This window comes from Physeter macrocephalus, chromosome 1 (assembly GCF_002837175.3).
Source record: "Physeter macrocephalus isolate SW-GA chromosome 1, ASM283717v5, whole genome shotgun sequence".
In the NCBI taxonomy this organism is placed as follows: Eukaryota; Metazoa; Chordata; class Mammalia; order Artiodactyla; family Physeteridae; genus Physeter; species Physeter macrocephalus.
Window position 1 is genome coordinate 31624468 of NC_041214.2, and position 26446 is coordinate 31650913.

Here is a 26446-nt window from a genome sequence, read left to right on the forward strand (position 1 = left end):
GTGTGTGTGTGTGTGTGTGTGTGTGTGTGTGTGTGTGTGTAAAACTTGAACTTCTATTTGGGACACTCTACTTGAGATAATCTGATTTCCATTAAGAATACAAGTTTTCTTTACTAGTCTTCACAAATTAATCATGCAGAAACCATTTTTTTCTGCATGATTTTCCATTTTCACTAAAATATTCACTCAAGCATTTTTATACTGTAAATGTTGAGATACTTTTACAGTTTTATTTCTTTATTTTATGTATGGTGAACTCAATTCATGTCATGCTTTAGGCCACCATCAATTCCAATTTTAACGTTCTGCCTTTTGATTTAATTAAGATTTCTATTTTCTGAATTAGGTGTTCTTTTTTCTTGACTTTCAACACTAACAACAAAGATTGGTTTTCTTCTAGGTCCACTCTTCTAGTAAGATGGAGTTAGGCTTTTTATTAGTAGTAGCAGTAGTGTTTATTTTTAACTAAAAAAGTACTACAAACACATGTCAAAGCAAACATTCAAACACAGGCTGTTAATATATGTCTTTCTCATCAGGTGTTCACCTTTACTCTAGCAGCAGTATGAAAACGTTTTACAGAAACATCCTGTCAGTGGCTTTCAGACTATTTATTCACATTTTATGGGAGGTAGGGGAGACCTTAAATTGTCACCTATGAAGATATACTCCATAATTACTTGTCTTCATTTCTGTAATCCAAAAAGCTCTGAAATTCCAAAACCTGGCCTAAAATAACATGAGGCTACTTACAATTTTTATTTATCACAGTCAGTGTGAATATCTGTATGCATTGCTGTTAAATGTTAATATTCTTGATTACAGGGGGCTGCCCCAGATTCTTTTGGGGTATGATGAAATATAAGGTATATGCACTGTATTAACTTCTAAAATGCAAAAACTCCTAGATTCTGAAACATTTCTGTGGGACTACTGTTCACTAAAAAATAATTTTGTTGTTGTTACTACATGTGTTTTTATATGTTGCAAATAGAAGTTTAAGCCAGATAAGATATAAGTTAAGGTGCAAGTAGTAGTTTTACTCACCAGCTGCTATACTAACTACTATGCCAGGCTTGAAATACAGGTGATTCAGATTGTAGATTTAAAAGTAGTATATGTCTTGGACCTTCACAGCACTAACACGTGATGGAATGATTATTAAGAGTTTAAGACAGTAGTTTCCAAACATTGCAGCACATTAACATCTCATGGGGATACTGATGCCTGGCTCCCTTCCACATCCCACAGACATTTTGATTTACTTTGTAAGGCATGTGACCTGGATATAGAGATTTTTTTAAAGCTCACCAGGTGATATTCTAATGTATAAGAACTATTGTTCTAAGGCAAATGAAAAGAAGAAGCCAAGATTTGTTATAAAAGCACTTCATATATGAAAACAGAATGAGGGGGAAACAACAATGAATAAAATGTAGCAGATGAAATTATTCAGAAGGCATTCATTTCATATTCCTAAACATTTTGTCCCAATATTTGAGATTATTGACCTAATCAAAGAAGATTTTTAAAATCATCATTCTGTTATTTTTTAAACAGTATGTCTAATACAGTTTGGATTATTAGAATGTATTAATTTAAAGCAGAATTTGATATCTTCTGAGGCTACTTAGAAATAAATAAATATAATTGTGATGATTAGAAGTTTTAATAAATATTGTCAGTTTCAATTTTAAATATCTATATAATGCTTTTAATTAGGTGGCTTAAAACAGTGTCATAAATAGGATGCTTACTCACTTTGCTTGAGACTTTATTGCATAACCAATTTGAAAAGTAAAAATTTTATCTCTAAATAAATAAATAAATAAACATACAAACAAACAAATAAATAAAAATTCCAGAGATGATGTTAGTGAGCAGAATGTGCCAGACCTGTTTCACACTGATAATTTAATTGTCTGCAAGTTTGACAAGATTCATCGAAGCAAGAACAAATGGAAATTCTATTTGAAAGATGGTATTACGTGTTTTGGAGGGACAGACTATGTATTTGCAAAAGCCATTGTTGATATGGAGTGGTAAAACTTATGAGCTGAATACATCATAGACATATACTGGGACTGTGTCACATATTGTTCACTGTATTGAATTTAATGAAATTATAATTCAGATGCAGGTACAAAAAAATTTATCTTAAACTCTTTGGCAAGATATTGATCTTTTGCTACTCTGTATATACTTAAGAATGCATTTAAATGCTTTCATATTGTTAAATGTACAGTATTTTAAGTTTTTTTTTCTTCAAAATACTGTATAGATTATTTAGTTCCTTGGGAGTGGGAGGAGGTTAGTTTTGGTGAATTATATTTTGTGATAAAATTCTGAAATATCAAAGAACCATTAGATACCAAGATCCTAGAAAAATGCCTAGTGAACAGGGAATAGCCATTAAAATTCTTTTGAATGAATGAATATATTGTATTATAGCAAACTAAAGTAAAGGTGAGATGAGTTAGAAGGCATTTCAGTTGAAAGTGTTTAAATTGAATAAGGTAGTCCAAGAGTATGTTATTGCCTGAAAAAGTAGTATACTGTAGCTTCTATTCCTTATTACAAATTGGTTTTAACTACAAATCTGCACCTGGCCACATGTCCTTTGTAATTGTAATATCAGCCTAATTTAGAAATATAATATGTTAATTCCCAGAGCAGCCTATAGCTTTTCAAAGTCAATAGATATACTTGGTTCCTGTTGGAGCCAGTTGCCAGGAGGTAAAGCACACTGTAATTGCATTTCTTCCCCAGATTATTACAATCAGATCTCCATGTATCAATTCTTAGATATGTTTCCCAAAGGTCAATTTGTGTAGTTTTCATATATTTCAGTATGACATCTATGTAGGGAAACCTTTGCAACACAACACATTCAATATTCAGCTGACCCTTGAACAACACAGGTAGGTGTTAGGTACTCTCAGCCCCCTGTAGCTGAAAATCCTCATATAATTTTTGACTCCCCCAAAACTTAACTACTAATACCCTACTGTTGACTGGAAGCCTTACCAATAACATTAACAGTCGATTAACACACATTTTGTATTTTATATGTATTATATGCTGTGTTCTTACAATAAAGTAAGCTAGAGAAAAAATGTTATTAAGAAAAGCATAAAAAGGGGAAAGCACATTTACAGTGCTGTACTGTATCATTACTGTAAGTTTATGTCATCTGTTTATAAACTAAATCATCTGTCTGTTAGTACCTATATCAATATTGTCTTATATGATGCAAAACACCATAGATCTTATATGTATTATTAACACTGGACATCAAAAGTGAAAAGATAATGTGAATAATTCATATTTTCTTACATTTATGATGATTTAGGCATTGATAATGAAGAAGCCAGCAATCTGGTTGCTTTTTGGTAGCCTAGTGTAACTGATACAATTGTTTCATGGTAGCCTAGCCTTTATACTAGTGAATGAATTGTTATAAAATTTTTATGGCATACAGTATTACTGTCATATTCATAATACAGTATTGGAAACACTGTTACTTTTTTTAAGAAAAATCACTTACCTGTGGTGATAAGCTGATATGCAGTTTCTCCAACTATGAGAGTGAGAGTGTGTCATACTGTACAGTAATGTAATTCTTTGAAAGCAAAGTTATAGAACGGTATATATTAAATATCACTCACCTTATGCCTATGTATGGGTAGGCTATCCACTTCAATACAGGTCTTGCACATGAAGCTCTACACAATGAATAGTTAGGCAATGACGATGATGATACGAGTGTCTCATACAGTTCTTGCCATACAGTTACTATATTTTCACATGGAGACACTCACACATATACAACAGATATGTTTATTAAGTGTATGGCATGGTGATTATTTACTGTTCTTTAAGTGGAAGTGAATCGTCACAAACGTCTTCATCCTCATCGTCTTCACATTGAGTAGGCTGAGGAAGAGGAGGGGTTTGTCTTGCTGTCTCGGGGATGGCAGAGGTGGAGGAGGTGGAAGGGTAGGCAGGATAGGCAGGCATATTTGGTGTAATTCTGTGGAAATACATCATAATTTCTGTTTGAATTTAGCTTTTTCATTTCTCTAACATAGTACCAGTCCTTCTTCCACCATTTGCTACAGTTTCAATGCCCATATTACAGAAGGGTTCATGTTGTAAAAGAAGTTAAAAGCAGTGTTGAATAAGCAGAACCCTTCTACCAGATTGTCTAATGTCATTTGTTTTCTTGCAATGCCTCTTCTATGTCTTCTTCCTCATTGTACGGCACTGGTTAGGAAGCACTCCTCTCCATCAAGTCATCTTCTCTTAATTCCTTTGGTGTAGTGTCTATTAGCTCTTGAATTTCTTCAAGATTCATATCTTAAAACTCTTCACTGCCCCCCACCCCGCCCCGACCTTTTTTTGCCATATCCACAGTCTCTTTCGTGATTTCTTTGATCAGCTCTGTCCTTATTCCTGTGAAGTCATGCACAACATCTGGGCAAAATTAATCTCCAGCAGGAATTCATTATTTTGGGCCTGGTAGCTTTCATGGCTTTTTCTCTAACAACAATGGGATCTTCAGCTTCAGTGGTGTAGTCCTTGCAGACTTTCACGATGTTCTCTCTGTGGGGGTTCTCTTCCGTAGCCCTGACAATCCTTTCCATAGAGTACTGTGTGTAATGAGCCTTAAAGGCCCTTGTGACTCCCTGATCTCGAGACTGAATTAGAAATATTGTGTTTGGGAGCAAGTTGATCACTTTGACACTTTTGGTGTTGAAATAGGGTTCTGGGTGGCCAGGGGCATTGTTCATTATAAAAAGAATTTTAAAAGTCAGTTCCTTACTGGCAAGGTACTTCCCAACTTCAAGGACAAAGCATTGATGGAACCAATCCAGGAAAGGGTTCTCACTGTCCATGCATTCTTGTTCTACCACCAGGAGACTGGTAGCTGGTGTTACATTTTCCCTTCAAGGCCTGGGAGTTTGTAGCTTTATAGATAAGAGCAGTCCTGATGATAAACCTGACTTGCATGTGCACAAAAAGTAGAGTTAGCCTGTGCCTTCTTACCTAAGTCCTGGTGCTCGCTTATCTTCCTTACTAATAATGTTGTTTGTGATGATTTTTTTCCGAGTAGGGCACTTTCATCTGCATTAAAAACCTGTTGAGGTAGACTTACCTATCACTGAGCAACTCCCACGTGCAAGTGTAAATGTCTCTTCTCCAATAAGTTTGTCAGTTGTCAGTTAATTTGTAGGCTCTCTCTGCAGGACCCAAGCTGGAAGAGAAAAAAGTTTTTCTTTTCAGTAGTTTTGTTGACTAGGATGGGATGTTTGGGACTCCCGGCTCACACCAGAGACTGAGGCTGCAGCTGAGATCACCAGTCCAGTGAAGCTGAGCTCCTCGCCTGCTACCAGGATTTGTATAAAAACACCTGGCTACAGGCAGTGAGGGATCTGCTGTGCTCCTGGAGAGCAGCTGCTGGCACTGCTGATGCCAACCTGGGTGCTGCAGCTCTGCCTAGTCCCAGCCAGCACCCCATTCTGATCGGGCCAGGAGAGAAAACAAGATGGCAGAGTAGAAGACCTTGAGCTCACGTCCTCCCATGAGAACACCAAAATCACAACTAATTGCTGTACAACCATCAATAAAAAAGACTGGAACCTACGAAAAAGATACTCTACATTCAAAGAGAAGACAAGATGTTAGGAAGGGTGTACTCATGATATAATCAAATCCCATACATCCTGGTTGGGTGACCCAGAAGCTGGAGAATAATTATATCACAGAAGTTCTCCCACAAGAGTGAGAGTTCTGAGCCCCACATTAGGCTCCCCAGCCGGGGGGTCTGGCATCAGGAGGAGGAGCCACCAGAGTATTTGGCTTTAAAATCCAGCATCTCTTGACCACAGGAGCTCCACAGAACTTGGGGAACCAGACTCCACTCTTGGATGATGCACACGAGGTCTTTTGATTACCAAGACCCAGGGAAAAAGCAGTGACTTCAAAGGAACCTGGGCCAGAACTGCCCACTGGTCTTGGAGGGCCTCTTGGGGAGACAGGGGGTGGCTGTGGCTCTCTCTTGGGGCATAAAAGTTGGTGGCAAACATATCCGGGAGAAATCATCTGAAGGCTGACATCTTGCTTGGGACATTAGTGCCAAGACCTGGCCCCACCCAACAGCCTGTAGGCTCCAGTGCTGGGACACGTCAGGCCAAATAACCAACAGGGCTGGAACACGGTCCCACCCATCAACAGAGCTTCCTGAAGACTTCCTGAGCCCATAGCCACCACTAGGCATGCCATTTGACATGGCCCTGTCCACCAGAGGGCTGAGACCCAATTCTACCCACCGGGGGACAGGCACTGGCCCCTCCCACCAGGAGGCCCCCACAAGCCTCTAGACTAGCCTCACCCACGAGGGGGCAGACAATAGAAGCAAGAAATGCACAGTCCCCAAACCTGTGGAACTGAGTCCACAAACACAGGTCAGAACCTACCGTGGAACCAGCTGATAACTGGCCATTGAGTTACGAGAGGAGCTGTACTACTGGGACACATAGGACATCCCCTACAGAGGGCTACTTCTTCGAGGTCAAGACACATAACTAACCTTCCACATACATAAAAACACAAACAGAAGTTTAGACAAAATGAGACAGCAAAGGAATATGTTCCAGATGAAGGAATAAGGTAAAACCCCAAAACAACGAAATGATATGGAGATAGGCAATCTACCTGAGAAAGAGTTCAGAGTAATGATTAGAAAGATGATCCAGGAATTTGGGGAAGGAATGGAAGCACAGAGTGAGAAGTTACAAGAAGTAAAGGATTAGAAAAAATAAAGAACAACCAAACACAGTTAAAGAATACCATAACTGGGGCTTCCCTGGCGGCGCAGTGGTTAAGAATCCACCTGCCAATGCAGGAGACACAGGTTCAAGCCCTGGTCTGGGAAGATCCCACATGCCGCAGAGCATCTGAGCCCGTGCGCCACAGCTGCTGAGCCTGCGCTCTAGAGCCCACGAGCCGCAACTGCTGAAGCCCGCGCACCTGGAGCCCATGCTCCCAAGAAGACAAGTCACCACAATGAGAAGCTTGCGCACCACGGCAAAGAATGGTCCCCACTTGCCGCAACTAGAGAAAGCCCACGCACAGCAATGAAGACCCAACGCAACCAAAAATAAAAATAAATTTTAAAAAAATACAATAACTGAAATGAAGAATACACGAGAAGTAATCAATAGAATAAATGAGGCAAAAGAACAAATAAGTGAACTGGTAGAGTGGTGGAAATCACTGCTGCGAAACAGAATAAAGAAAAAAAAAAGGAAAGAAAAACGGATAGTTTGAGACCTCTGGGACAACATCAAATTGACCAACATTCGCCTTATAGGAGTCCCAGAAGGAGAAAAAAGAAAGGGCCTGAGAAGATATTTGAAGAGATAATAGCTGAAAACTTCCCTAACATGGGAAAGGAAGCAGTAACCCAAGTCTAGGAAGCAGAGAGTACCATACAGGATCTACCCAAGGAGGAACACAACCAAGATACATTGTATCAAATTGACAAAAATTAAAGATAAAGAGAAAATATTAAAAAACAATGAGGGGAAAGCCACAAGTAACACACAAGGGAACCCCCATAAGGTTATCAGCTGATTTTTCAGCAGAAACTCTGCAGACCAGAAGGGAGTGGCATAATATATTTAAAGTGATGAACAGGAAAAACCTACAACCAAGAATATGCTACCCAGAAAGCCTCTTGTTCAGATTCAATGAAGAAATCAAAAGCTTTACAGACAAGCAAAAGCTAAGAGAATTCAGCACTACCAAACCAGATTTACAACAAATGCTAACCAACTTCTCTAGGCAGAAAAGAACAGTCCACAAGTTAGAAGAAAGAAAATTATGAAATGGGAACGCTCACCAATAAAGGCATACAGTAAAGGTAGGAAATCATACACACACACAAATATGACATCTAAACCAGTAATTGTGAAACGAGGAGAGTGTAAATGCAGGATATTTCAAATGCATTAGAAATTAAGAGATCAACAACTTAAAACAATCATTATATGTATAGATTGCTATATCAAAGTCTCATGGTAAACCAAAAATCTATAGTAGATAAACAGAGAAATAAGAAAAAGGAATCCAAACACAACACTAAAGAAAGTCATCAAATCACAAGAGAAGAGAACAAAAGACAAAAGCAGAAAAAAAACCTATAAAAACAAATCCAAAACAATTAACAAAATGGCAGTAAGAACATACATATGGGTATTTGCCTTAAAGCCAAATGGATTAAATGCTCCAACCGAAAGACATAGGCGGGCTGAATGGATACAGAAACAAGGCCCATATATATGCTGCCAACAAGACACCATATCAGATCTATAGGCACGTACAGATTGAAAATGAGGGGATGGAAAAAGGTATTCCATGGAAATGGAAATCAAAAGAAAGCTGGAGTAGCAATACTCACATCAGATAAAATAGACCTTAAAATAAAGACTGTTACAAGAGACAAACCAGGATACCACATAATGATCAGAGGATCAATCCAAGATGATGTAACAATTGTAAATATATAAGGGCCTGAGAAGATATTTGAAGAGATAATAGCTGAAAACTTCCCTAACATGGGAAAGGAAGCAGTAACCCAAGTCTAGGAAGCAGAGAGTACCATACAGGATCTACCCAAGGAGGAACACAACCAAGATACATTGTATCAAATTGACAAAAATTAAAGATAAAGAGAAAATATTAAAAAACAATGAGGGGAAAGCCACAAGTAACACACAAGGGAACCCCCATAAGGTTATCAGCTGATTTTTCAGCAGAAACTCTGCAGACCAGAAGGGAGTGGCATAATATATTTAAAGTGATGAACAGGAAAAACCTACAACCAAGAATATGCTACCCAGAAAGCCTCTTGTTCAGATTAAATGAAGAAATCAAAAGCTTTACAGACAAGCAAAAGCTAAGAGAATTCAGCACTACCAAACCAGATTTACAACAAATGCTAACCAACTTCTCTAGGCAGAAAAGAACAGTCCACAAGTTAGAAGAAAGAAAATTATGAAATGGGAACGCTCACCAATAAAGGCATACAGTAAAGGTAGGAAATCATACACACACACAAATATGACATCTAAACCAGTAATTGTGAAACGAGGAGAGTGTAAATGCAGGATATTTCAAATGCATTAGAAATTAAGAGATCAACAACTTAAAACAATCATTATATGTATAGATTGCTATATCAAAGTCTCATGGTAAACCAAAAATCTATAGTAGATAAACAGAGAAATAAGAAAAAGGAATCCAAACACAACACTAAAGAAAGTCATCAAATCACAAGAGAAGAGAACAAAAGACAAAAGCAGAAAAAAAACCTATAAAAACAAATCCAAAACAATTAACAAAATGGCAGTAAGAACATACATATGGGTATTTGCCTTAAAGCCAAATGGATTAAATGCTCCAACCGAAAGACATAGGCGGGCTGAATGGATACAGAAACAAGGCCCATATATATGCTGCCAACAAGACACCATATCAGATCTATAGGCACGTACAGATTGAAAATGAGGGGATGGAAAAAGGTATTCCATGGAAATGGAAATCAAAAGAAAGCTGGAGTAGCAATACTCACATCAGATAAAATAGACCTTAAAATAAAGACTGTTACAAGAGACAAACCAGGATACCACATAATGATCAGAGGATCAATCCAAGATGATGTAACAATTGTAAATATATGCACCCAAAATAAGAGCACCTCAATGTATAAGGCAAATGTTAACAGACATAAAAGGAAAAATTGAGAGTAACGCAATAATAGTGAGATCCTCCAATACCCCGCTAACGTCAGTGGACAGATTATCCAGACAGAAAATCAGTAAGAAACACAGGCCTTAAATGACACCTTAGACTACATGGATTTAATTGAAATTCATAAAACATTCCATCCAAAAGCAGCAGAATACACATTTTTTTCAAGTGTACATGGAACATTCACCAGGGTAGGTCACATGCTGTGCCACAAAGCAAGCCTCAGTAAATTTAAGAAAATTGTAATTTTATCAAGCATCTTTTCGGACCATAACGCTATGAGGCTAGAAACCAACTACAAGAAAAAGAACTGCAAAAAACACAAACACGTGGAGGTTAAACATATTGTAGTAAGCAACCAGTGGATCGCTGAAGAAGTCAAAGAGGAAATCAGAAAATATACCTAAAGACAAATGAAAACAAAAACAGGACAATGCAAAACTTACGGGACACAGCAAAAGCAGTTCTAAGGGGGAAGTTATAGCTATACCAGCTTACCTCAGGAAACAAGAACAATCTCAAATAAACAACCTGACTTCACACCTAAAGCAACTGGAGCAAGAAGAACAAACAAAACCCAAAGTTAGTAGAAGGAAACTAAATATAAAGGTTAGAGCAGAAATAAATGAAATAGGACTATAAAAACAGTAGAAAGGATCAACAAAACTAAAAGCTGATTCCTTGAAAATATTTTTAAAAATTGATAAAACTTTAGCCAAACTCATCAAGAAAAAAAGGGAGAGGACCCAGATCAATAAAATTAGAAATTAAAAAGGAGAAGTTACAACTGACACCATAGAAATAAAGGACCATAAGAGACTACTACAAGCAACTATATACCAAAGAACTGGACAATCTAGAAGAAATGGGAAAATCCTTAGAAAGGTACAATCTCCCAAGCCTGAACCAGGAAGAAACAGAAAATAGGAACAGACCAATTACAAGTACTGAAATTGAATCTGTGATTTAAAAATTTCCAATAAACAAAAGTCTAGGGACCAGATAACTTCACAGGCAAATTCTGTCAGACACTTAAAGGAGAGTTAACACATATCCTTTTGAAACTATTTCAAAAAATGGCAGAGGAAGGAATATTTACAAGCTCATTCTATGAGGCCACCATGGCAGACAAAGATGCCACAAAAAAAGAAATTTGCAGGCCTATATCACTGAGGAACACAGACACAAAATTTCTCAAGAAAATACAAGCAAACTGAATCCAACAATACGTGAAAAAGATCATACACCATGATCAAGTGGGATTTATCCCAGAGATGCAAGGATTTTCCTATATCTGCAAGTCAATCAGTGTGGTACACCACATTAACAAATTGAACAATAAAAACTATATGATCATCTCAATAGATGCAGAAAAAGCTTTTGATAAAATTCAACATCCATTTATGATAAAAACTCCAAAAAGTGAGCAGAGAGGGAATATACCTCAACATAATAAACTCCATATATGACAAACGCATAGCTACTGTCATACTCAGTGGTGAAAAGCTGAAAGCATTTCCTCTAAGATCAGGAACAGGAGAAGGATGTCCACTCTTGCCACTTTTATTCAACATAGTTTTGAAGTCCTAGCCAAAGTAATCAGAGAAGAAAAAGAAATAAAAGTAATCCAACTTGGAAAAGAAGATGTAAAACTGTAACTGTTTGCAGATAACATGATACTATACATAGAAAATACTAAAGACATAACCAGAAACCTATTAGAGCTCATCAATGAACTTGGTAAAGTTGCAGTATACAAAATTAATACACAGAAATCAGTTGTATTTCTGTACATTAACAATGAAAATTTAGTAAGAGAAGGCACAATCCCATTTACCATTGCGTCAAAAAAACGCCCAAGAAACAAAAAACCTAGGAATAAACCTAGAAAAGGAGGCAAATGACCTGTACTCCAAAAACTATGAAATGCTGATGGAAGAAATCGAATATGACACAAACAGATGGAAAGCTATATCGTGTTTTTGGATCGGAGGAATCAACATTGTCAAAATGACTATTTACCCAAGGCAATCTGCAGATTCAGTGCAATTCTTATTACGTTACCAATGGCATTTTTCACAGAACTAGAATAAAACAATTTTTAATTTGTATGGAAATACAGAAGACCCCAAATAGCCAAAGCAATCTTGAGAAAGAACACCAGAGCTGGAGGAATCAGGTTCTCTATCTTCATACTATACTACAAAGCTACAGTTACCAAAACAGTATGGTACTTGCACAAAAAGAGACATACAGATCAATGGAACACGATAGAAAGACCAAAAATAAAACCATGCACCTATGGTCAATCTACGACAAAGGATGCAAGAATATACAGTGGAGAAAGGACAGTCTCTTCAGTAAGTGGTGCTGGGAAAACTGGACAGCTATATGTAAGTAAATAAAATTATATCATTCTTTAACACCATACACAAAAATAAACTCAAAATGTATTAAAGACCAAAATGTAGGACTTCCCTGTTGGTTAAGAATCCTCCTGCCAATGCAGGGGACATGGGTTGGAGCCCTGGTCTGGGAAGATCCCACATGCCTTAGAGCAACTAATCCTGTGCGCCACAACTACTGAGCCTGCACTTTAGAGCCTGCAAGCCACAACTACTGAAGCCCACACGCCTACAGCCCGTGTTCCGCAACGAGAGGCCACCACAATGAGAAGCCCGTGCACCGCAGCGAAGAGTAGCCTCCACTCACTGCAACTAGAGAAAGCCCACGTGCAGCAATGAAGACCCAATGCAGCCAAAAATAAAATAAATAAATTTTTTTTAAAAAGACCAAAATGTAAGACTGGATACTATAAAACTCCTAGATGAAAACGTAGGCGGAACACTCTTTGACATAAATCATAGCAGTATCTTTTTGGATCCATCTCCTAGAGTCATGGAAATAACAACAAAAATTAAAAAATGGGACCTAATTAAACTTAAAAGCTTTTACACAGCAAGGGAAACCATAAACAAAACAAAAAGACAACCTACAGAATGGTAGAAAATTGAAAATGATGCAACTGACAAGGGATTACTCCTCAAAATATACAAAGATCTCATACAGCTCAAGTTCAAAAAAACAAAACAACCAAATCAAAAAATGGGCAGAAGATGTAAAAAGCCACGTCTGCAAAGAAGACATATACATGGCACATGACAAGATGCTCAACATTGCTAATTATTAGAGAAATGCAAATCAGAACTATAATAAGGTTTCAACTCATACCAGTCAGAATGGCCAATATCAAAAAGTCTATAAATAATAAATGCTGGAGAAGGTATGGAGAAAAGGGAATCCTCCTACACTCTTGGTGGTAATGTAAATTGGTACAGCCACTATGGAGAACAGTATGCAGGTTCCTTAAAAAACTAAAAATAGAGCTAACCGTATGATCCTGCAATCCCACTCCTGGGATTATATCCAGAGGAAAACATAATTTGAAAAGATACATGCACCCCAATGTTCACAGCAGCACTATTTATAATAGCCAAGACATGGAAGCTATGTAAGTGTACATTGACAAATGAATGGATCAAGAAGAGTGGGGGGTGTGTGTGTGAGAGTGTGTGATGGAATATTACTCACCCATAAAAAAGAATGAAATGATGCCTTTTGCAGCAACATGGATGGACCTAGAGATTATCATACTAAGTGAAGTAAGCCAAAGACAAATATCATATGATATCACTTATATGTGGAACCTAAAACAAAATGATACAAATGAACTTAATGTACAAAACATAAATAGACTCACAGACATAGAAAACAAACTTATGGTTACCAAAGGGAAAGGGGGGATGGATAAACTAGGGGTTTGGTATTAAAATATACACACTACTATATATAAAACAGATAACCAAGACCTTGTGTATAGCAAAGGGAACCACACTCAGTATCTTGTAATAACCTGTAATGGAAGAGAATGTAAAAAAAGAAACATATATATAAATAATAAATGCAGGTATATTTACATATATGTAAATATAAATAAATAAATATAAATATATACACTGGAATCATTTTGCTGTACACCTGAAACTAACATAACATTGGAAATCAAGTATATTTCAATAAAAAATATAAAAAATAAAAACCTTTTTAGGCAGATATCCTTTCTACTCAATGATTTTCTTAATGGCAACTTGGAAGTTGTCTGCTGCCTCTTGGTCAGCAGAATTTTCTTTGCCCATTATCTTGACATTTTTTAAAGCAAACCCTTTTTCTGAAATTATCAAACCATCCCTTGCAGGCATTAAATTCTCCAGCTTTAGACCCTTTACCTTGCATTTGCTTTAAGTTTTCATATAATGACTGCGTTTCCTCCACTCATATTAGAGTCTATAGGTATTCCTTTCTTCAAGCAGTCCAGCACCAACATAAGAACTGGATTTAATATGAAATAAAAAGATATATCAGAAAAGTGCAAGGTTTTCATGCCTGCTGGTGTAGCTACAGTGATGACTTCATGAATTTTCTTTTCGTTTTAAAATGGTCATTATGCTGGATTCATTTATTTTGAAATGGTGGACAGCCACAGCTGCAGACCTTAATCTATGGCACATATCAAGCAACTCGACTTTTTCTTGTAATGTTATGACTTTTCTCTGCTTTGGGGGAGCACTTTCATCATCATTAGTAGCACTTCATGTGGGTCCCATGGTATTATTTAAGGTTTACGGTATTGCACTAAATATAATGTTAAATATGCAAGAACCTCAAGAGATCACTTTTTACTGCAATTATGCAATTTACTGAAGAAATAAACTGCTTACATGGAGATGATTAGTGTCACATAGCATTGTAAGCCGGTGCTCACTAAAAATAGGAACGGGAAGTGGCTACAAAATTATAACAGCAATACAGTATGTACTGTAGTTAATTTTACACAGTTATGTTTTAATATTGCATTTTTACATTTGTTTACATTTCTCCCAACTGCAAATGGCGCCATGTGACAGTCTGTAAGTGTTTGTGTGGGTAAGTTTTGATACATTTTAACTTTTTATAATTTATGTATATTTTATGGTTGTGATAAAATAAATGGTATTCATGACATTCCTGTTTTTCTTAATTTTTTTTTATTAGGCAGGCTATGTGGTTTGCGAGTTTTTTCAAATCTTAGCAAATCTACAAAAAATTTCCCAGTATATTGATTGAAAATATTTGTGTGGATTTGCACAGTTCAAACCTGTATTGTTCACGAGTCAACTGTATTCACTTAGTGCCTTTCATTCTTGTCTGTTTTGTTTTGCTCTGCTCACAATTATAAATAGAAATTTTGTTTATTGTGCTCTTTTATAATGATATGACTTAACCTTGTAGCTTTTTTCTCTTTTCATTTCTAATCATACGTGCTTCTGTGAATTTGTTTATTTAACCTTAAGTATAGAACTTTTCATTTGCTTATCCATTTGAGCAGTTATTAAAGGATTAAAAATATTGTGAAATGTAAAAATGGTTAAATAGTATAAACAGAAAATTTAAAGAGATGCCAAAATGTGGTGGAGTAAAGCTGAATTTACTTCTAGTCCCAAATTAAAGTCTCTAAATATTTTTGATTGTACCTTCCATCAGTAAAGCATTTTTAGCCTAAATTCCTAATAGTGAAAACTTATGAAAAGGCTAAATTATTCTGTCCATGTCTTCCTCTCCCCCATACTTTTCCTCAAAAGGCTTGAGTTCTTGTAAGGAAAGTGCTTAAGAAGTTGCTGCCTGGCAATTGTTGCAGACTTTCTTAGTTCTGAACTAAGTTTATTTCCTAAATACCTAATAAATAAAAATAAAGTTTTATTTTCTTTTCATCCTTTTATCAGTAGACTGAGTGTGTAGTCCTTGTTTATTAACGTTTAGTGTCTGTTGAAGCGTATATATGTATTTGTAGAATTAATTGCACGTATGAGTAAGTCAGTTTCTAACGACGAATGTCATTAGCTCGTCATCAGTGGTCTAAGAAAAGCTTGTGCAAGAAGTGTCAGTGCCTCCTCATTTCTGTTATTCACTTGTGATTACATATTCAGATATTTGTTTTGGTGTCTGTTTTCTCTAGAAATCTGTGCATTTCCATTTTGTGAAGAGTTAAAAATAAATAGTATAAATCATAAATCTATTGCAGTGGTCATAAGTAACTTACAAAATGAACAAACCAGTGAAGAGTTCCATTTCTAATGTCAGTCCTTTAGAGCACTGATCTATTCTTATTCTCCTGGGATACCTCAGATACCATCTGTGACAAAGAACAATCTGAAACATGAAGCTAGCGAGGGCATACCAATCTTATTCTCTATTTTTAAATATCTTGTTTCTGATATTTAGATAAAAATAGAAGTTCTAATATTTTTTGCAGTGCACCTCTCAGTTTGTGTTGTCTGTATCACTTTGGAGACTACTCCAAGTTGAGGAAGGTAAACAGAATATTGAAGAAAGGAAGCAAAGTTGGATATGAAAAATGCCAATACAAAGGAGTAATCATGTAGAAAACTAATGAAAACTCAAGAAATTGTAACCAATTTGTAATGTGAAAAGGTGTAAGACAGGAAATAGTATTACAGCTGTGAAGCTTGCAGTGTAATGTATTGGAGCTAGGAGGAAATATGTTGAACAGTAATAGTAGCAAATACAGATATCATATTTACTATGTGCCAGGCACCATTGTAAGTACTTTACATATATGTAATTCTCAACATTTTTATGAGGTGTGTCTTCTATATTATTGTTACCACCTTTTCACAGATGAGAAAATTGAGGCAAAAAGGGTTAAGAAACTTTCCTGAGGTCACACAACTAGTAAATGGCAAAGCCAGGAATTGTACCCAGATCATCTAGCTACTAAGTTCATACTGATAGCCACTACTGTATTCTGCCTGGTATATAACTCTTAAGTGTATAATCTGAAGTAGCTGGGGAAGGGTACTCAAGTAACAGTTGTGCTCTTTCCACTCACACCTTCAGTCATATAATAAATTTCTGGTGGTTTTTATTACCAGTATCTTAGGACTGACTGAATGAGTTATGGAATTAAACTAGTATTTTTTAAAGGACCGATTATATTCTGTTGATTAATATTAAATCTTTTTAGATTGAGTTTTCTGAGGCATTACTCTTATTATGAGAAGTGCTTAAGTGAGATAGTCATAAACCCAAGTATAACTCAACAATAACATTTGTATCAGTGGGGAGTAGATTAACTCCCCATCTGGATTAGTCATAATCAACTGTATATTGAGGTTATAATTACCTCATGGTAATTTCAAGCATTGTATCCTTCAGTTTTAAAACATACCTACAAAAACATTATTTTACTGTGTCATAAATGATACACATTTATTGCACTTTCTGTTTTAACAAGTGTTAAATAAACGAACTGTTTGATCTTTCAAACTTATTTATATGGGATTCATTTTTTTATTATTTGTTCAGTATACATTTATTGAATACTTAATGTATGTCCAGTTTTTAGTTAGGAACTACATATTTTAGAGATCAACAAGGTTATAGCTCTAGACAGTGAGTTCATGTTCTAAATAAGGAAAGAACTTTGTAAACTAATAGCAGTAATACCTTGACAAGTTCAGTAGTTAAGAAATATAAGACCCATTGAGAACCCAAAGGATGAGTTTGTTATCTGAGGTGTGAGTGCTTCACAGATTATTTAGGTGTGAATTTAGATTTTCAAAGATAAATCGAAGTTCAGCAGTAAAACCAGGAAGGAGTTTATAGAGAAGATGGAGTTTTGGATGTATAGAAGGAACAGCGAGATACAAAGCTGGAGAGAGTAAATAATAGCCTTGTAGACTAGACTAAGGAGATTGGATTTAATACTAATAAATGAGCCATGTCCAAAAACATTGTTTTCCTCCTAAGCACATGAGACAGTGTCCTAGATAAATGCTAGAGATACAGAGATAAGATTATAGTGACATTTTTGTTGAATTGATTTGTAAAATTTTTCTTTCCAAATGTATTTTTATATTGTTTCTTAATTGGTGTACATACGTCTCTGTGGGCCAAGTGAATTTCCTGATACTTTAAAAAAAATCTGAGGTTTTGCCAAAATTGGAAATTAGTTTGGGCTTAATTCGCAGAGGTCTGATAGTAAAGAGCAATTTTTCTTTAAGTGCATCATGGCAGTCAGCCAAAATAATCTATCTAAATAATTAATCTTTACAGTTATTTTTTGGTTGTTTTTAAATGTACAATAGGACTTATTTTAGAAGTTCAAAGGATATATTTAATGATAAAATTTATGTAAGCCACTCAGTTTTGTTTCATAAAAATGTTTTCTACTGGATCTTTCCAAAGATAAGAAGTATATCCTTTTCTTTGTTCCCCTGACACACAGTTATTATGCATTCTGACTTTCTGAGGAAAAATTAAAATGAAAAACTCTACTAAGTAATCACTGTGATATGTAAATTAACAGATGTTAAACAAGGCCTGTAACGTTGTGATAATTCAGATAATTGTACTCCAGAATTGGGATTTCTTCTAGTGATTTTAGGAACTCGAAGATGTTAATGTGGATAATTTCAAATACTTTAATGCACCCACTTAAAAAATTATATGTCATTTGCTACACATGAAAGAATGTGTGTAACATGTAATATATGTAAATTCCCACCCCCCTGCTTAAGAACTGAAATATTACTAATACTACTAAAATGCTTCACCTCAGAGATAATCAGTGTCTTGAATTTTGTAAACTTTTTTTCTTATAAACCCATTAATCATTTACCACTCTTCATGAAATGTTTGTGAAGATGCATGGTTGAGAGTAGTGGCCAGACATTTGGTAGCACTTCATGTAAATAATTGATGTCAATTAGGAGTAGGACATATTTAAAAGGAGTGATATTGGTAGTCCCATTGCTGGTTTGACTTTACCTATTTTCCTCATTTCTGTCTGTGCCTAAAGAAACACAGATTGTCAAGATTTATGATTAAGGAAAAAAATATCTGTAGGGATCATTTAGATATGCTTTTACCGTTATTTTAGGCCCATTTTGACAGTATTGTTTTCGTGGTGATTCATTCATTTGACCAAGAAATACTTGACTGTCTGTTAACCATTCCAAGCATGGAGGATATAGCACTGAATAAACCAAGCGAAAATCCCAGCCCTCCTGGAATTTACATTTTAGTTTGGGGGAAAAGCTAATGAATAACATACATAGGCAAACTATTATAGTATGACAAATGATAAATTCTATGCAGAATAATAAAACAGAGAAGAATGAAGAAATTGGGAAGAGAAGGATTATTTTAAATAGGATGGTCAGGAAAACCCTGTAAGAATGTGACCTTAAATAAAGACTTGAAGGAGGTGATGCAGCATCCATGCATATATCTGGGGGAAGAGAAAACAACAAAGGCAAATGGTCCCTTGGTAGAAGCATACCTAGGATATTAGAGAGACAACAGAGAAGTAAAGCACACCGATTTACATATTGCATTTTTTTAAATTAATTAATTTATTTTTTGGCTGCTTTGGGTTTTTGTTGCTGCACCTGCGCTTTCTCTAGTTGCAGTGAGCGGGGACTACTCTTCATTGCGGTGCACAGACTTCTCATTGTGGTGGCTTCTCTTGTTGCAGAGCACAGGCTCTAGAGCGCAGGCTCAGTAGTTGTGGCGCATGGGCTTAGTTGCTCTGCGGCATGTGGGATCGTCCCAGCCCAGGGATCTAACCCGTTTCCCCTGTATTGGCAGGAGGATCCTTAACCACTGCACCACCAGGGAAGTCCCTACATATCGCATTTGATTGTTGTGTTTTCAGGACTTTTTTGAAATATGAAACAGTTCCCCCACTTTTTTTTGTTGTTTATTTGTATCACAGTAACTTTTGATGACAACCTCACATTTTTATTTATCTTTTTTTTTCCCCCTCATGGTATCATTTAACTTATCCCTATATCTCCTGTATTTTGTACTTGAAAGTTAGGTCTAATGACTTCATTAGGTTATATTTACATTTTTTGGAAAGATAATTTCGTAGGTGATGCTGTGTACTTTATATTTTGTCACAGTAGCTAGCTCATAATGTCAGGTTGTCCACTTATTAGTGATGCTAAGATTGATCAGTTGTTTAAGGTGATAACTATTGAATTTTTGTAAAACTACTTTTCCCTTTTCAAGTCTCCAGTTATTTGGCATTTTATTAACATTCTGCTTATGTCAACTTGCCACTTAAAGGTTTTGGTATCTGTTGACGATGTGTTCCTGAAATTTTGTATTTATTTTGAATGTAGATACCTCTGTGGCCTGAGGTCTGGAAATAGGATATTCTGTATCAATCATTTATGAATTAAAGGACGCCAGTCTCTTCTAATGGGACATACTAATTAGGCATTCTTTTTTTTTTTTTTTTAATTTATTTTTGGCTGCATTGGGTCTTCGTTGCTGCGCAGGCTTTCTCGTTTTGGCAAGTGGGGGCTACTCTTCATTGCAGTGCGCGGGCTTCTCATTGTGGTGGCTTCTCTTGTTGTGGAGCACGGGCTCTAGGCACGTGGGCTTCAGTAGTTGCAGCTCATGGGCTCAGTAGTTGTGGCTCTTGGGCTCTAGAGCACAGGCTCAGTAATTGTGGCTCGCGGGCTGAGTTGCTCCGCAGCATGTGGGATCTTCCCAGACCAGGCTCGAACCCGTGTCCCCTGCATTGGCAGGCAGATTCTTAATCACTGTGCCACCAGGGAAGTCCTAATTAGGCATTCTTAAACAAAAGAGTTATGCCTCCTACAGGAGTCAGGGGAAAAGAATTCTTTGCTTCCTGTTGTGAATAAACCCACCCAGGTGACCACACCAGAAACAGAAGTCATTTTTGTCCATCAGTCACTTCAGTAGATTTCATTTCTTTAACATTTGAATATTTATCACGTCCCTGCCATTTCGTCTATCATTATTGTTATTATCTTAAACTGTCTTTGCCCTCACCCTTCTGTTTTTGGATTGACTGGAGTGGTAAGTCACCTTTGCTCCATTTCTTTCACCTTTTCCTCTGACTGTTTTCCATATTGGAACCAGAAATATTTTTTTAAAACTCATAGCTATTGATGAAAATCCTTCAGTGACCATCTACTGTCTCTAGAATAAAGTTTGGCTTCCTAAGCCTTTTTTGATCCAGGCCCATCTTTCTTCTTGGTTACAAAATCTGTTTTAGATTCCAAACTTAAAGTAGCTCTGTGCTCCCATTGTTGTACCTTTGTTTATAGGCCTTCGCTAATGCTACTGCCTAGAATGCTGTTGACCCTATTTCCCCTTCCCAATTGCTTCTGCAGAGAATTGACACTCCTTTCTAAGTACTACATATGCTTGTCAAGTTCCTATCATTGTATTTAATTCACTTACTATTTTTTTACGTGTTCATCTTCTCAATTAAAATAGAGTTTCTTTAGGGGATGGGAGAAATGGGGAGAAGTTGGTCAAAGAGGATAAATTTGCATTTATAAGATGAATAAGTTCTGGTGATCTAATGTACAGCAGTAGTACGTATTACATACTGAAACTTGCTAAGAGAGTAGACCTTAAATGTTCTCACCAAAAAAAGAAAAAAAAAAAAAACAATGTGATGGGATGGAGGTGTTAGCTAATGCAGTGATGGTGATCAGTTTGCAATACATGTGTATTAAATAGGCATGTTGTATACCTTAAGCTTACACGATGTCATATATCAATTATATCTCAATAAAGCTGGAAAAAAAATAGAGATTCTTGGAAGAAGACCCTTGTTCTGCTCATCTTTATGTGCCCAAGGACCTGGTGTAGTGCCAGAGCATATTTGTTGCTTAACAAATGTATGAATAGATAAATGGACGGGTAGATGTTTGGGTGGATGTATAGTTTCTTCAAAGAAGTGTTTGCAAATTACTGTTTTAAGCAATAGTGGTATATATCTTTGGGTAAGTCTATTGAAATTAGGGAACCAAAAGCCATGTTTCACCAAAAATAGGTAACTTTTTTTGTGACATTGCCCATCAGCTGGGTTAAAAATCAAGCCTCTTGGATTTATTCCTAGAGAGTGTTTTATCTCTTTAGATATCTATGGTTTGTGACCACATTGGGTTCCCAAATATCAAATGCTTAGGGATTAGGCAGTTAGCCTTCTACCTCTGTTAGCTGCATGAGCTCTACCTTGCAGTGGACCTCTTATAAGATGGTTATTCTAATCCCAGTCAGAGGCTCTCAGTCTTCTAGTTTTTGTTGTTGGCTCTTGTCTCTGAAGCTTGACACCCTTTATCCCACCCCCATCAGTGTTCCCAAAACTTCCAAAATAGACTTCTTCATTAGTTTCTTGTCTCTCTGTTTGGAAGCAGAAACAAAGTGTTCCTCCCATGGAAGAATATTCACTAGACAACCTTTCTGTCCTCCAAGGTTACTGGAGTAAACCAGGTGAAGCTCCATTGTAGAGAATACATGGATTTTACAATCCCAGAACCAGAACCCTGTAGCTCTATGATGTAGGACAGGTTCTTTAGAACTTATTTTTCTCATGTTTATACATACTAAGAGTCACCACAGTGTATAGATAGTACAAGATCATATATGTGAAAGCACATACCATATGAATACTAGCTATATTATGTTATATTTTGCTGTAGATTTTTCCCCTTCTATTCTTCTGAACATACTTAGAGGAGTTGCTTTCTTACTGGACCTTTTTGGTTTGCTCTGTTATCCTTCTTGCATATTTCTGCCTGATATTCTTCCTACCCTAAGTTTCTTTCTGCTTTTCTATACCTGTTACTTATTTGATATGGTTTACCTTTTCATTAGTTTATCAATAAATTTCTTAGGCAAAGCATTATAATGAGACTGTCCTCAAAGAACCTAAATATTCGTGTGGATAAGCCATTTAGGCTACTTGATTATTGTCTTCATTTTTTATTTCATTTTCTTAGCTATATTGAGAAAAGAAATTACTGCTTTGTGAAGGATGCTAGTTTTCATTACCCTACTGTCCATCATTAACTAGACTGTTCTTTTTACATGGCATGTATAAGTGTATATAACAGGAAGAAATTTATAACTAGTATCAGAGTAAGGCAAGAAACTGCCTTTTGAGGTAGATATGGGAGATTTTCCTTTTCCCAAAATGTTCTTCCTTTTAATCACAATATTTGCACATGATATAAAAATTAAAAGGGACAAAACTATACATTTTCAGTGTGGTTAGGAATTTAGCTAGGTTTGTGTTCTATTATTGCTATCATTATCTTTAGTATACCACAGGCTTCAGATTTTTCTAGTTGTAGGCTGCTGTTGCCTTGTGCTTAGGATACCAGAGGTTTTTTTTCTCAGCGTTTATGCTGCACCCTCAGCTTTCAGCTCTCTCTGCACTCCTGTGCCACAGAGTACTCCTGCTCTACACTCTTGAGAGGTGTGGCTTGTTGCCTGGTGCTATGATGAGGGCATGGGGATTCTCTTTTGTTCTAGTCCTGCCTAAATCTTAAGCAAGTCTTCTGTAGCTGGAGCTACTTAAGGACCTTCTCAGCTTTCCTGACCCTCCTTCCTATGGCAGTTAAACTTTGCCTATGTCTGTGGTTGGCCTTGGGTGGGAATTTCCTATCCATCTCCCAATGCCAGCAGACCTCTGTTTGGTATTGGTATAGGATTCAGGGTCCAGGACAGTGTTTTGTCTCCCTCTCTCCCATAGTTAAAGGAGTTTTTCTTCTACCCTTCTCCTAGCTGTGGTGTGACTCAGTGTACTGATCCTCCCCCATCAGATTAAGGTTTCTGGCTTTTAGGAGAGAAAGGTCTGGAGAAGTGAGCTGACTTTTTTACCTTTCTCCCAGCAATTGAGGATCATCCCCTGTAGGCCTGCATTAATAAAGGTTTTGTCTTCTTCTGTCTCAGGCTTTAATTACCTGGTTGAAACCTGTGGTCACCTCAAAAAAGAGCTTTGGAGCGAGTGCAAATTCCTTTTTATTCCACACTGACACTTGATCTTTGACAGTTTGTTAACATTTTGCCTGATTTCTCCTTACCTTTTGCTTCCTTGGTTCTTCCACAGATGACAAAGTTTGTATGTCTCATCTTTTCTTGTAAGGCTTACCATTCTTTGGAATTCAGGTTACTTCAGTTCAAGATGGGCTTAAGAAAAGCTATGATTTTTTAATGTTGATTCAGCTTATTTTCATTGTTTGTAGCCTTCTATATTCTAACTGGAAGCCAAACCCTGTTGTTACTCCTTTGACTTTGCTTTTAGTGTTGTGTTTTTTTATATAAAAAAATTACTTTTATGTTGATTGAATTTGTTCGTGCTTTATGACGTCTGACTTTTTTATTTTATTTGGAAAAGACTTCCCCACTCTGAGACTATTCTTCCTTTCTTTTTTTTTTTTTTTTTTTTACTTATTTCTGAGATATACATTTTAAAGTAATAACTAGAATTATGACATAACATTACACCACAACATATAAGATTTTTAGGAATTTCATGTAATGTCTGAAACATTTATATTAACATTATTTCTATACAAATAACCCAAAGAAAGTTTAGTATTAGTTGTTTTTTTGTTTGTTTTTTTATACTACAGATTCTAATTAGTCATCAGTTTTATACACATCAGTGTATAGATGTCAATCCCAATCACCCAATTCAGCACACCACCATCCCCACCCCACCGTGGTTTTCCCCCTTTGGTGTCCATACGTTTGTTCTCTACATCTGTGTCTCAGCTTCTGCCCTGCAGACCAGTTCATCTGTACCATTTTTCTAGGTTCCACATACATGCGTTAATGTATGATATTTGTTTTTCTCTTTCTGACTTACTTCACTCTATATGACAGTCCCTAGATCCATCCACATCTCAACAAATGACTCAATTTCGTTCCTTTTTATGGCTGAGTAATATTCCATTGTATTATATGTACCACAACTTCTTTATCCATTCGTCTGTCACTCCCACCAACAGTGCAAGAGGGTTCCCTTTTCTCCACACCCTCTCCAGCATTTGTTGTTTGTAGATTTTCTGATGACGCCCTTTCTAACTGGTGTGAGGTGATAACCTCATTTTAATTTTGATTTGCACTTCTCTAATAATTAGTGATGTTGAGCAGCTTTTCATGTGCTTCTTGGCCATCTGTATGTCTTCTTTGGAGAAATGTCTATTTAGGTCTCCTGTCCATTTTTGGATTGGGTTTGTTTCTTTAATAATATTGACTGCATGAACTGTTTATATATTTTGGAGATTAATCCTTTGTCCATTGATTCGTTTGCAAATATTTTCTCCCATTCTGAGGGTTGTCTTTTCGTCTTGTTTATGGTTTCCTTTGCTGTGCAAAAGCTTTTAAGTTTCATTAGGTCCCATTTGTTTATTTTTGTTTTTATTTCCATTTCTCTAGGAGGTGGGTCAAAAAGGATCTTGCTGTGATTTATGTCATAGAGTGTTCTGCCTATGTTTTCCTCGAAGAGTTTGATAGTGTCTGGCCTTACATGTAGGTCTTTAACCCATTTTGAGTTTATTCTTGTGTGTGGTGTTAGGGAGTGTTCTAATTTCATACTTTTACATGTACCTGTCCAGTTTACCCAGCACCACTTATTGAAGAGGCTGTCTTTTCTCCACTGTATATCCTTCCCTCCTTTATCAAAGAAAAGGTGACCATATGTGTGTGGGTTTATCTCTGGGCTTTCTATCCTGTTCCATTGATCTATATAAAGTGTGTTCTTCCTATGTTTTCCTCTAAGAGTTTTATAGTGTCTGGTCTTACATTTAGGTCTTTAATCCATTTTGAGTTTATTTTTGTGTATGGTGTTAGGGAGTGTTCTAATTTCATTCTTTTACATGTAGCTGTCCAGTTTTCCCAGCACCACTTATTGAAGAGACTGTCTTTTCTCCATTGTATATCTTTGCCTCCTTTGTCATGGATTAGTTGACCATAGGTGTGTGGGTTTATCTCTGGGCTTTCTCTGTTGTTCCATTGATCTATGTTTCCATTTTTGTGCCAGTACCATAGTGTCTTGATTACTGTAGCTTTGTAGTATAGTCTGAAGTCAGGGAGTTTGATTCCTCCAGCTCCATTTTTTTCCCTCAAGACTGCTTTGGCTATTCGGGGTCTTTTGTGTCTCCATACAAATTTTAAGATGATTTGTTCTAGTTCCGTAAAAAATGCTATTGGTAATTTGATAGGGATTGCATTGAATCTGTAGATTGCTTTGGGTAGTATAGTCATTTTCACAATATTGATTCTTCCAATCCAAGAACATGGTATATATATCTCTCCATCTGTTGGTATCATCTTTTATTTCGTTCATCAGTGTCTTATAGTTTTCTGCATTACAAGTCTTTTGTCTCCCTAGGTAGGTTTATTCCTAGGTATTTTATTCTTTTTGTTGCAGTGGTAAATGGGAGTGTTTCCATAATTTCTTTTTCAGATTTTTCATCATTGCTGTATAGGAACGCAAGGGATTTCTGTGCATTAATTTTGTATCCTGCAACTTTACCAAATTCATTGATTAGCTCTAGTAGTTTTCTGGTGGCATTTTTAGGATTCTCTATGTATAGTATCATGTCATCTGCAAACAGTGACAGTTTTACTTCTTCTTTGCAATTTGTATTCCTTTTATTTCTTTTTCTTCTCTGATTGCCGTGGCTAGGACTTCCAAAACTATGTTGAATAATAGTGGTGAGAGTGGACA

The 26446-nt window shown here is 36.4% G+C and overlaps 1 protein-coding gene across 4 annotated transcripts in view; it reads left to right on the plus strand.

Annotated features, from left to right (window-relative positions):
* STAG1 (STAG1 cohesin complex component) overlaps window positions 1–26446 on the plus strand; it is a 459692-nt gene that overhangs the window by 250001 nt on the left and 183245 nt on the right. The gene's annotated exons all lie outside the window — the stretch shown is intronic.